General features: G+C 45.5%; 1 long non-coding RNA gene across 1 annotated transcript; it reads left to right on the top strand.

Moving 5' to 3' along the window:
• The first annotated feature begins 635 nt into the window (after positions 1 to 635).
• Positions 636 to 12204, top strand: LOC119978048. The gene is made up of 2 exons (XR_005463357.1): positions 636 to 861; positions 11583 to 12204. It is a non-coding gene; the product is annotated as an uncharacterized LOC119978048 (long non-coding RNA).
• The last annotated feature ends 504 nt before the right edge of the window (positions 12205 to 12708 follow it).

The following is a 12708-nucleotide window of genomic DNA, read 5'->3' as shown; positions in this document are numbered from 1 at the left end:
TAATTAACAGCAAACAATGTCGCTACAGGTGACTTAAAATAAAATAAAATCTAAAATCAGAGCAAATCAGTCTTCAAAGGGCAACTGAGGATGGGGAACGTTCTGCAACATGCTCCACCAATCCAACTGGAAAAAAACAATTACCTTCCTGCTGATCAGGTCCAGGCCCAAAATTAAAAATTCCAAACGGAATTTAAAATTGAGGCCTACTGGGTTTAAAATTATGTCGTCCCTTTAATACAGTAAGTAATTTCACTCGATATGTATCATACTGAGAGTAGCGTAGGATTAGTCTATTAAGCTTTTCATTAAAGATGAGGTCAAGCATGCAACAGGAATCAAACATTTAATGAGACTAAGATGAGAATTGTTTTTAAAAAGGATTCCCCTGCAATTGTAAATGTAATTTTTTCGAAGTTCCATTTATTGTAAAGTTATACATATTGGCATTTGTTACAAGCCAGTCCTCATTCAGTCCACTCAAAAATGAGGAAGAAGAGAATCATTTTTCGACACTGGAAACCATGAAACACGATGGCGATTAGCTGAGGGTGAGTTGATAGTCTCTGACAGTGGTTTAAGAGCTGTGTTTATTTGTTGGCTACGCTGCCGGTTCAGGGGGTCAGTTTCCTGTTCGAGTGCTACGTGAGCTCTTTTGTAACCAACGGCAGGAGGGAAATGCTGTCCTCACGCAAAGCTGCAAAAGGCCAATCTCTGAGTAGTGGACTGGGAGTTAGCAAGACAACACGCACACACAGAATAGGTCCATGTCAGAGGTGAGGAACCGTCTCCTGTGTGTGGACAGATATGGTTCTGACAAAGCTGCTGCACGACATTACGGCCTCAAATCTCCCTCACAAAGTAAGGGAAAATATAATTTGCTTCCAGCTTATGATAGAGCTATGATTTACCTGAAAGGAATGAAGGAGGCTAAAATTAAAGCAAAACTTCCCCTTGTTTCGGATCAGATATGAGCTGGCTAAAAAATTCTTAAAGGCAAACAGGACCAGCAAGATATTGATTGGCTGTAAAATTCTACATGAGCTCCACTAATCTGACATAACCTGAAATCAGCTGCCTATGTTACTTCCTGGCAGGTTCTATCAGCATTCTTCTGGGTCAACTGGTGTGTGTATATGTGTGGGTGTGTGTTCTAGAAGCTCCTGAACGTATTAGAAGTAAGTGTAGTTTGTATTGATTCATAGATCTTTGTCAAAATGCTGCCTTGATATTGGGTTCAATTCTGAGGGCCTGTCAACAACCCCCCCACCCCCCCTCCCCGACAGAAGGTGTTAGGTGGCTGAATACTCTGACATATTCCAATCGCAAACAAAAGCAAACAGATTATTCTTATCAGACTCTTATGAGTAAATGTTGGCACAGCATTTATTATCCTAATTGAGAGAGTCTTTCAACGCACTGAATTGACCGTGGGCCGGAATCTTCTATTCTGGAGACCGGTGGTGGGTGGCAATGTTGATGTGATTCCTGCTGGGCATTGGGAGGGCTGAATATGGCTGATCTTCTGTTGTTCACTCATTTCTAGATAAGAACACCGCCTGCAATAGACCCAATGGTTAGGCCAATGCTCATTGTTTCTGTGGAGCCTGTTCACCAGCATCTTCTTGAGGAGGTGCTGCCTTTTGCTGCTCAGGCCCTTACTCCCCTGGCCCTTTGCCAACGTGCGATGGGCCTACCTTCTCCTTATCTGGATGAGAGCTATTACCAAGACAATGTTTGCCTTATCTGGATGAGAGCTATTACCAAGGCAGTATTGCCTGCAGCCTACACCATTGACACCTCAGTGGATCTGTGAATGAATCAAAGTGATAAATATAATGAACCTTTATAGGTTGATACACAATCAATGGACACGAAATGTAGATAAAGTCCGAACGATAGGCTTTAATACGCAAGAAGTGGACCCGGCAGCAGACGTACAGAAGAATGGCTGGCTGCTGGGGCCACGGGTTCTTATACCCCGCCTCATAGGCGGAGCTACCTTCCTCTCAGCCAATCGGCTGAGAGGCACATGACTACCTGGGCCAATGGGCAGCGAGTCCTCTGCACCAATGGCAGCTCACACTCCCAGGTAATGTAATACCCCTAGTCATACTACCACACAGGTTTCCCTCATTAAAAAGCCAACAGGACAGTGCTAAGCCCTTTGCCTGGAGGACCAGAGATGAGGGTTCCTCCCATTCATACATAAATTTTTTTTTTAGAGTACCCAATTCAATTTTTCCAATTAAAGGGGCTATTTAGTGTGGCCAATTCACCTACCCTGCACATCTTTGGGTTGTGGGGGGTGAAACCCACGCAAACACGGGGAGAATGTGCAAACTCCACATGGACAGTGACCCTGAGCCGGGATCGAACCTGGGACCTCGGCACCGTCAGGCAGCAGGGCAAACCCACTGCGTCACCGTGCTGCCCTCCCATTCATACATGAATGCATATAGAGAAATTGCTCTTTGACCGAGGTGATGAGAGCCAAAGGCACGAAGCCGTCTCCGACATTGTTCCACTTGTCTTCACTGCCTTGCCTTGGCAGCACAGAAAGACTAACCACATGAGCCCTTGTCAGCCATAACTATTCACCTAGGAGGATCAAGGTTTGGAGTGGTGAGTTCATTGCCTTCCACCTGCAGAGCCCCTCAGCAACATTCCACCTCTTTCCTCCTTTCCTCCCAGTGTCTGACTGCAACAGATAACAAATGGCACTGGGATGAATGGCAGTTCCACACCTTGCTGGGATCTCAATGTTATGAGACCCACGATTTGGGAATAAATCTGCTGCAATGGGGGCTTCACCATGGAGAGGAGAACATGACTGAGCATTGCTGACGTCCAGTTCCCTTATAATTATTAAGGCGTCCCTTTAGCTGGCCACTTGTGCTGGCGTTGAACTCTACCCAGCTAAAAAGACCCTCCACCCACCACAAGGGATCCCACTTCCTCACTAACTGTGTGGTCAAGGTCAGATTTGAAAAGTGGTGTGCGTCACATTCCAGATTTGCTTCAGCACCTTCTACCCACACCCTGTCACCCACTAACTTCCCCCATCAGCCTTAGCCCAGCCAATATCACCATTCCTCTCACCTCTCTAACCCTTGAATCACTCTGTGTTATTACGATCTACCTCCACATCCACTCCTGCCCTCAGAACCAACACCTATTACTGTTCCATTGCCCACTCTGACCCTTACCTCTCCATTATCTGGGCCACCTTCTCATTCTCCTCTATGACCATCCCCCCCATGACACCTTCACTTAGCAAACTCTCACCCTGGATCTGCCACCCTCCCACATCCCACTCTGCCCTCTGACTGTGACCGTTCCCTCCTATCACCAGCATCCTGAGTCCAGGGCCCACCATCGGCACCACCTTCAATATTATAAGACAATATCTCTCCCATTTCCCTAGATGCTTCCCCCTCCCTCCTCCACTTATCCAACCCTCTCTCCCCATTTCCCTGGACACTGTCAGCACTCCCCCTTCCCCACCTAGCCTACCTCCCACTCCCATGCCTAGTCTTGACGCAAATTTGTGAGCGGCAATCGATATGCCTCAAGCAGGCGAAAGCAACATGTAAGGACCTCAAAGTCATGGAAGGGTGGAAGCCCACTAACTGCATGCCACTTCTGAACAGTCGGAAAACTCAATGCTCTACTCTCTCATTGGAGGGAAACTTCATTTTTAAAAAAATTCATTGACGGGATGTGGGCGTCGCTGGTTTGGCCAGCATTTATTGCCCATCCCTAGTTGCCCTTCAGAACGTGGTGGTGAGTTGTCTCCTTAAACTGCTGCAGTCCTTGTGGTGTAGCTACTACCACAGTGCTGTTAAGGGAGGGAGTTCCAGGATTGTGCCCCAGCGACAGCGAAGGAACGGCGATATATTTCTACGTCAGGGTGGTGAGTGACTTGAAGGAGAACCTTCAGGTGGTGGGTATCCCAGGTATCTGCTGCTCTTTGTCCTTCTAATGGTAGTGATCATGGGTTTGGAAGGTGTTGTCTGAGGAACCTTGGTGAGTTACTGCAGTGCTGTAGATGGTGCACACGGCTGCCACTGTCCGTCAGTGGTGGAGGATTTGAATGTTTGTGGAAGGAGGAGCAATCAAGTGGGCTGCTTTGTCCTGGATCGTGTCGAGCGTCTTGAGTGTTGTTGGAGCTGCACTCATCCAGGGAAGTGGAGAGTATTTCATTACACTCTTAACTTGTGCCTTGTGGATGGTGGACAGGCTTTGGGGAGTCAGGAGGTGAGTTATGTGCTTTGGGATTCCTCGGCCGGGATTCTCCCCCAATCGGAAGGCCGTACTGGCGCCAAAGAGTGGCGTCAACCACTCCGGTGTCAGGCCGCCTGGAAGTTGCAGAATCCACCCGGAAGTTGAGGAATCCTCTTTGACCTGCCCTGGTAACCACAGTATTAATGTGGCTAGTCTAGTTCAGTTTCTGATCAATGGTAACCCCCAGCGGGGCAAACCTCTTTCCGGCGAGGTGGCCTTTCAATGAGCACGCATGAAATGCTAATACATACAAATGGGCTTCACGGCATTATTCCTCAGGAAGCTAGACCCACCTTTAACTCGCCTTGGAAGTTGGCAGAACAAAATTCAAACAGTTTATCCCACCGTCGGGAAACAGATTTATTTGTCTCCCATCAAATAAAGTGAAGTTGCCTGCCATGTTTCCCATGCTGGCAGGACTGTATTATTCTGCCCCGTATTCCTGTGGTGAAGTGGAACTCAGAGTACCAGGGGAGTAGTGGGGCTTCTGCACGTTTCTACCTCACAGTTCTGAAAAGCCCTTTCACAGAAACTGAACTATTGGTCTGTCTGAAAGTGGTAAGAACTTCTTGACCAGAACAAATCGCAGAACGTTGCAGTGTACGGTGCTGTCAGTGACATCCATTTCAGTTTGTTAATGGGAATTTTGGTGGGATGCCAGAGATTTGTTTATCATAGTTTTGGAGTTCTATTGCCTGTATTGCAATAAAAATACTGTCTAAGGTTACTCGCATCTTGTAATGTTGAGGACGTCTGTATTTTTATGCTGTTTATTAGACTGGTCATGTGCCCATGTCAGCAAACGAAAGGGGCAGGAAATGAGTGGGCACGCAGTTAATATCGTCCCAAATTATTTGCCTGCATTGGAGATACTCGGGGCTGACCTGCTGAAATTTTAATCTGTTCAACTGAGAACATCTACCCACAGCCAGCAGGGCTGCGCGTGAGTGCCGTGATGACATCAGGACCCGAGTGTAATTTTAACCTGGCAGCTTGAGCGGGAAACCTCATGAGTTTGCAGACAGGCCAGCCTGACAGCAGAGTGGATCAGGACCTGAAGAGACCCAAGGGGCTACAGTGGGGCCAAAGGGAGCAGAAGTGCGCCCTTGGGTTAGGGAGCTGAAGCCTCCCCTGCGGTGAACTCCCCTGCCCCCCCTTCCTGACACAGGACGCCCACAGGATGGTTCTGGCAGCCGATCCCTCCAGTTACTTGGTCTTGGCAGTATCTGGACTGCAGGAATTCCTTCCACATCCCATCCATTTTCTTGGTCTAGACGAGTGGAGGTTAGGCAGTGGCATTTAAAATAGGAGTTAAAATATTCCGGGCCTTCGTCTGGGACAGTAGGTCAGTTTATGAAATAACATCGCTGCTCATCCATTTGAAATGGAAGCCTGGGGAAGATATTTCTTTATTTTTTAAATTTAGAATACCCAATTCATTTTTCCAATTAAGGGGTAATTTAGCGTGGCCAATTCGCCTACCTTGCACATCTTTTGGGTTGTGGGAGTGAAACCCACGTAAACACGGGCAGAATGTGCAAACTCCACACGGACAGTGACCCAGAGCTGGGATTGAACCTGGGACCTCCGCGCCGTGAGGCAGCAGCACTAACCACTGCGCCACCGTGCTGCACACTGGGGAAGATATTTCAATACAGGAGTGCTGTATTGGTGATGAAGGAATTTACACTGATTCATTTACGCAGGATGATCATATCATATTTATGACCACAAATAGGTGCTGAGTTTAATTGAAAAAAATATGTTTGCTCCCACTGGAATATGAATCACTGCATGTTTAGTGGAACCAGTATCCAAAGCCCCCAAGCCGCCTCACTGCTCATTTCATCAGCTCTGGCGGTCGTTTGTGCGTAATCCTCTTGCCTTGCCTTACAAGCTATAATCATATTGTAATCTGCAAAGGTCCTGTTCTCTTTTTTTTTTATAAATTTAGATTAGGCAATTATTTTTTCCAATTAAGGGGCAATTTAGCGTGGCCAATCCACCTACTCTGCACATTTTTGGGTTGTGGGGGCGAAACCCACGCAGACACGGGGAGAATGTGCAAACTCCACACGGACAGTGACCCAGAGCCGGGATCAAACCTGGGACCTCAGCGCCGTGAGGCGGTTGTGCTAACTACTAGGCCACCGTGCTGCCCAAGGTCCTGTTCTCTTGAATTTCCTCCTTAATTTCTCTGCCACTTCATTTTGACCTCAGAAGCGTCTCCTTCAAACATGGGTATTCTCATGCCATATCGCCAGGGGTTCCTTGGAGTCAGTAAGCAGAAAACCCCACATGGAATTTCACCCTCCCTCTCCTCAGTGAGGCTTTTTGGCCGCTCCTCATGTTTCCTTTCTTAAAATATTTTTCCTTCCACCTCTGAAGTATTTGTTATATTTTTCGATGGTAGACACGGATATGAATATTGGTGGGTTTTAATGGTTAAATTCACAGTGCTGCACATACTTACATGCCACACGTCCTCTTCTCCTTCCACCATCATGGTATCCAGTTACGATACACCTCATGAGAATATATACATGTGCACTGCTGTTAATTCTGGATAAAATCATTCCTTCGCGATCCATCAGCCAAATGGTCCAGTATAATGTAATTTCAGACTGGCATGAATCTTCCTCAACGCAGGGCCTTCCATGGGCAGATTTAATGTGAATAGTACCTTTCAGGGCTTTAAGATATTCTGAAAAGATTCACAGCCCATAAAGTATATGACAACCGAGCTGTGCAGAGTTACTACAAATAAAAACAAGATTCATGGCGGATTGGGAAACCTACTGGAGGCTGGCCTGAAATTCATTTGCATCCCGCAAATGGGATACAGACGAAGGCCTGATGATCCACACCTGATGCTCCATGGCGCCAGCGGTAAATATGCAAATACCGCCATTCCGAAACACATCTGGAACAACATGGCATGCGGATGTCAGGACTCACCTGAACAATGCCTGGGCTTTCCTCCGGAGTGCACGGTGGATCTTCCAGTTTCAGTGCCTTGGAGGAGGTCTATCTTCCAGCCTCACAATGCTCCTGCATATCAATCTTCTTTCTCAGGGGTCCAACTTCCAACCTCAAAGCGTTCCCAGAAATCCATCTTCATTTTCAGGAGGTCTACCGTCTTTCTTGACTAGTGGGTCAGTGATGTTAGGTGCCTTTTCAAGTTGGCGCCGAAGGAGGACGGTGGACTACGCATCATCAGGCCTGCCACACCATGGAATCTGGTGTAAAATACCTGGTTGCATAATTAATGATGTTGTTGCCAGAAGACTTGGCATGTTGTCCCGCTGGCCTCCACAACGGGAAACATTTCACGTTCCCACTAACGCCACGGGACTTGGCCCCAGATGAGCACTGTGTATAGTTTTGGTCTCCTTATTTAAGAAAGGATATAAAAGTTCTACTCAGTTCAGAGAAGGTTCACTCAACTGATAATTGAGAAGGGTGGGTTATCCTGGGAGGAAAGGTTCAACAGGTTGGGCCTGTAGTTCATGGAATTTGGAAGAATAAGAGATGATCTTATTGAGATATATAGAGGGGATTCTCTGTTTCAGCGATTAAGTGCTCCCGCCAGCGGAGAATTGGAATATTTTCGCACTGCTGCTAGAAATGCCGGGGAGGCATGATCCTATTCATGCAATTGGGCCAGCACGCTGCCCACGTGCATCCTGCCCGAGTCCCGGTTTCCCAGGCCTGTGATTTTCTGGGGTCAGGGTTCCCATTATGAGCCAATCAAGCTGGATCAGCTTTGAAGCGCTCCACTCACCCCAGACTTTCATTCCAGTCAAGAAGATGGCTGCTAAAAGACCTGCAACATGCTTCCTTGATGGGGACATACATAGGATGTCAGATGTCATTGAGGAGAGGAGGGACACCCTCTTTTCCAGTGTAATGCAGGGACACCAGCCAACTGTTATGAATATAGTGTGGGAACAGGGAGCAGAGGCAGTGAGTGCTGGTAGCCCACCAAGAGGACCAGCATGCAATGCAGGGAGAAGATGAATAACCTCCTTTGTGGAGCTCAGATGTGTAACCACCTGTATGACCCTGGCATCATTCCAGTCCTTGACACCTGACATCTGCCTCCAAATCCTTTTGTGCCAGTCGCACTTCACGTACCAGTATGTCACTCAGAACCCACCCTCCAGGAGCCCTCAACACATACCCAGCCCTCTTTGGCCAGGCACATTGACCACATAGGGAACCAGATAGAACCCCTCCCTCCCCATAAAACTGGCATGCCAGCATCTTACAGTGTCCTTTCTGTTCCCCCAAGGATAAAGTGGGCCATAATTGAAGGGAGCATCCGAAGATTTTGGGGGAGGGGGGTGGGTTCATATTCGACATACGGATCCACACCCCCTTGAATAAAGAGCCATGGAACCCGCAGAGGAGACCGAGGAGTGAGCTGTGGCTGACATGGAGTTTGGCATGCGTCAAAGAAGTAAGAGTCCAATGCAACATTATCCAGATGTTCTATCTCAAGTGAGTCTTTCACATCCAATAGACCTATCCTTCCCAAGAGCTGACCCCATGTTCTTTGTCTTCCAGTTCCCCATATCACGTAGATATCCATTTACCCCGCCCATCTGGAGACCCCCATGTATCAGCAGGATAATCAAGGGATTGGGCGTGACCCTGCTCACTCACTGGACCACCAGGTGTTGGGACTCCTCATTGCATTCCTTAGAACAGTGTTTTTCAAACTTTTTTTCTCCTGGACTCACTTTTACCAACCAGTAAACTTTTGAGGCCCATGGTTGCCGACCTTTGGGATCTACGCCGTCAGACCGTCGCGACCCACGCCGCCCGACCTTTGCGACCCATGCCGGCCGACCTTCACGACCCACGCTGGCCATCCTTTGCAACCCACCATTTTTGCTTTTATATGACAGGTGAGCCTGCTTGGTCCTCACAATCTCACTTGCTTTGTCATTCACTGTAACATTTCTGCTAAGGACTCGCTGAAAGCACATTTCTGCTGCAGGTTTCCTGGCGATGGGGGGTAAATTCAATGGGAAATCCCTTTGACAGTGGCGGGAGCAGAGAAACCCCTGCCAGCAAACGGCTGATAGCATGTCGCCGTCTGGCCAAAGAATCTCACCCCTCTTCCCCAGAGGGTGGCATGGCAGGCTCATTAAATATGTTTAAAGCAGAGATAGATGGATTCTTGACAAACAGGGGACTCAAAGGATATCAGGGATAGGTGGGAATGTGGAGTTGAGGTCACAATTAGATCAGCCACAATCTCATTGAATGGTGGAGTAGGGTTTGAGGGGCTGAATGGCCTCCTCCTGTTCCTGATTCATATGTTTGTACGTTTGTGCTACCATATACAATAATATATAGAGCTCTATTCAAACTACACCAGAACAGTGTGGCAATTCTTACAATGTGCTGTGTGCGCGAGTATCAGGAATTGGAGGAGATAGTATTTGGTCAATGCTAATATGTCAATATAAAGCTTTAATTTCTAAGTTTGTGTATAGTGAATACCCATTTGTTCTCAAAGGAAAGAGCTTTCAAAACCTCCTGTGTAGTATAATATTTCTTGTTAGTTCACAAAAGGTTTCCCTTGAGCCTAACATAGTCAGTACTCTAACTACTTCCACAGTTTCAATAGCTAGAGTTTCCTTTTATGAGGACTCACAGTTGCATGGCCTCAACTATTTTTCTGCATGTCTGGTTTGAGCTGTAATATTACCACTTAGATGGTAGGCGAACACAAATAAAACATACTCTTCAAATGACAATATTAGTCAAAATAGATGTTGAAAATCTTAATCACTAACTTACTGGTGTTTAGTCTATTCGCTGACTGTAACAGTTATTAAATTCAAAACTGCATTTTTTCCTAATATTTAAAGTTAAGCAACAGATCATTCGTAGAAACAGGCCACAGTTTTTAGATATCCTCTTCGCTCTCTTTTCCGTTCTATTATAGGAGGGCAGAGTGCAGGCTGCTATGTCTCGTCTACCTTCTCTCTGATGTATTTATACCTAACATTCCACTTATTCCAAATTAAAAGCTCCTTGTTATTATAATCAGTGCGCATAGGCCCCTTCGAAAACATGTGAAATGCTATTCCATCTTTGCAGGTGATAGCTGGCAGAAGTATTTTTTTTTGCGCGATAATTGTTTTCAGTAAGTCTGATTTTAATCATGCTGGATATGGCAGCATAGCAGTTATACAACTGGACTACAAATCCAGAGGCCTGGAATTATGATCCAGGGATAACGGTTCAAATCACACCTTTTCAGCTGGGGATTTAAATTCAGTTAATTCAACAAATCTCGAATTAAAAAGCTGCTACCATTTACAGTCACCATTAAACCTCTGGCTGTTGTAAAAAAAACATCTGGTTCACTGGAATCCTTGAGGGAAGGAGGTCTGGTGTCCTTCCCTTGATTGGTCCATATGTGACTCCAGCAATGAGGTTGACCATGCAGACAGAGGTATGTTTCCATCAAGGAAAAAATATCAGATCTACCTTGGACAGAGTCACTCTCTTCTTACATTAAAATGTACAATGTATGAGCCAACGTCACTAAACATGAGGGGTGGGATGGGACCATCTGTTGAATAGGGTAAAGTGGGTCACCCATTTTACATCTCTGTCCATTTTGTTTTTGTGGTTCCAACAAAAACAAAAATTGGGAGAAATGTAAAGCTATTTTCTATCATCCATGTTGCAGTGTTGCACACAAAGCTGAGATTATTCCCCACCAAAGTCAAAACCAAGCATAATCTGCAGGTGAGGTGGGGTTAAATGCAGGGTCACAGCACATGAATGTAATGGAATCTGCATTTTAAAGTAATGCATTCTACCCTTATTTCTGCACAACCTTTATAAATTCCAGTATTGGTGGATGAAACATTGAACCAGAACCATCTCAAGTTTATGTAAAAGATCCCATGGCACTATTTTAGTGTCCTGACCAATATTTAGCCCTCAATCAACATCGCAAAAAACAGACATCATCCCATTTCCGTTTGTGAGCGTCGCTGCGTGTGTGCATGCATGTGCATCTGTGCGTGTGCATTCACACACATGACTGATTTTTCAGCAACTGCGAAGTACAATTTGTGGAGGCCTGTTAGTACTTGGACCACATACTGATTGGATTCAACAAGTAAGCAGTGTTCTTGGCAATGTCAGACCTGCAAATTCCTCAGGATTGACTGTTATTCAAGAAAAGAAAAAAATTGGCAGTTTACTAGCGAGGTTTGTTGAACAGGAAATCCTTGTTTAATTCTGCTCATCTTTTCTTGCAGGAAATGTGGCCCATGCTCGAACAGATTCAACATCAAGGGCTGATGAATAAGAACTAGACAGTTCTTACTGCTTTGATCTTTACAGATATGATATAGTCTCCTCTTTTACAGTATTTTCTTAAGACTTTCATTTGTTAATTAATTAGTATTATTTTTAAAAATAATATTACATTTATTTTTCCAATTAAGGGGCAATTTAACGTGGCCAATCCACCTACTCTGCACATCTTTGGGTTGTGGGAGTGAGACTCATGTAGGCACAGTGAGAATGTGCAAACTCCACATGGACAGTGACCCAGGGCCAGGATCGAACCTGGGCCCTCGGCGTCATGAGGCAGAAGTGCTAATCACTGCGCCACCGCGCTGCCTTAACAATTGATTATGAACAGTATGTGTTGCAATGTATCTATCCTGGATTTTCAAGGAAAACATTGTTACAGCGCCTGCCATGTCATAGCACATGTTATAGTTTCCAGTGCCTGGTTTATTTTCTGGCCTTGGCGTTTGGTGCCAAGTGATTGATGTATGTGTATTCCCTATTTTCCTTTACCCCTCCTAGACTTGTACCTTCCCTGTACTAAATGATCTCCCTTTCCTTCTTATTAAATTATATTATATCACATTTCTCTGTGTTGAACTTCATTCGCCAGTTTTTTTACCCATTCTGCAAGAACAGAGTGAGAGTGTACATTCTTGGCTTGAGATGATATAGGTGATAGAGGTTTGGATATGTGAGGGTTTATATGAAAGGGCAAGTTAGGATACCAGACTAGACCCCGACATGTTAAGATACCGTACAAGAACCCGAAACAATGTTTTTAAATTTATAAAACTATGAGGAAAGGATACTTCACCCCAGGAGTGATGACTCTGACCAATAGGTATATTTTATGTAAAAAAAACTTTAATTTCAACACAGAATAAACCACATTAACATCAAAGAAAATAGATTTAGAATGATCAGTTAAACAGCTCTTAAACACAAAGAAAAACTTGAACTTGCTGTCTATACCTGCTACTAACTCCAATCAAGCAACCCAACATAGTTCAAATGGCACTTACAAATAAAGTTAACAAACAAGTTATTTGCATAGCTGTGTTTAGACTTTTGGAGAGGTGGGGCGGA

Source organism: Scyliorhinus canicula, chromosome 1, assembly GCF_902713615.1.
Source record: "Scyliorhinus canicula chromosome 1, sScyCan1.1, whole genome shotgun sequence".
In the NCBI taxonomy this organism is placed as follows: domain Eukaryota; kingdom Metazoa; phylum Chordata; class Chondrichthyes; order Carcharhiniformes; family Scyliorhinidae; genus Scyliorhinus; species Scyliorhinus canicula.
This window is presented reverse-complemented; position numbering and strand designations above follow the sequence as displayed.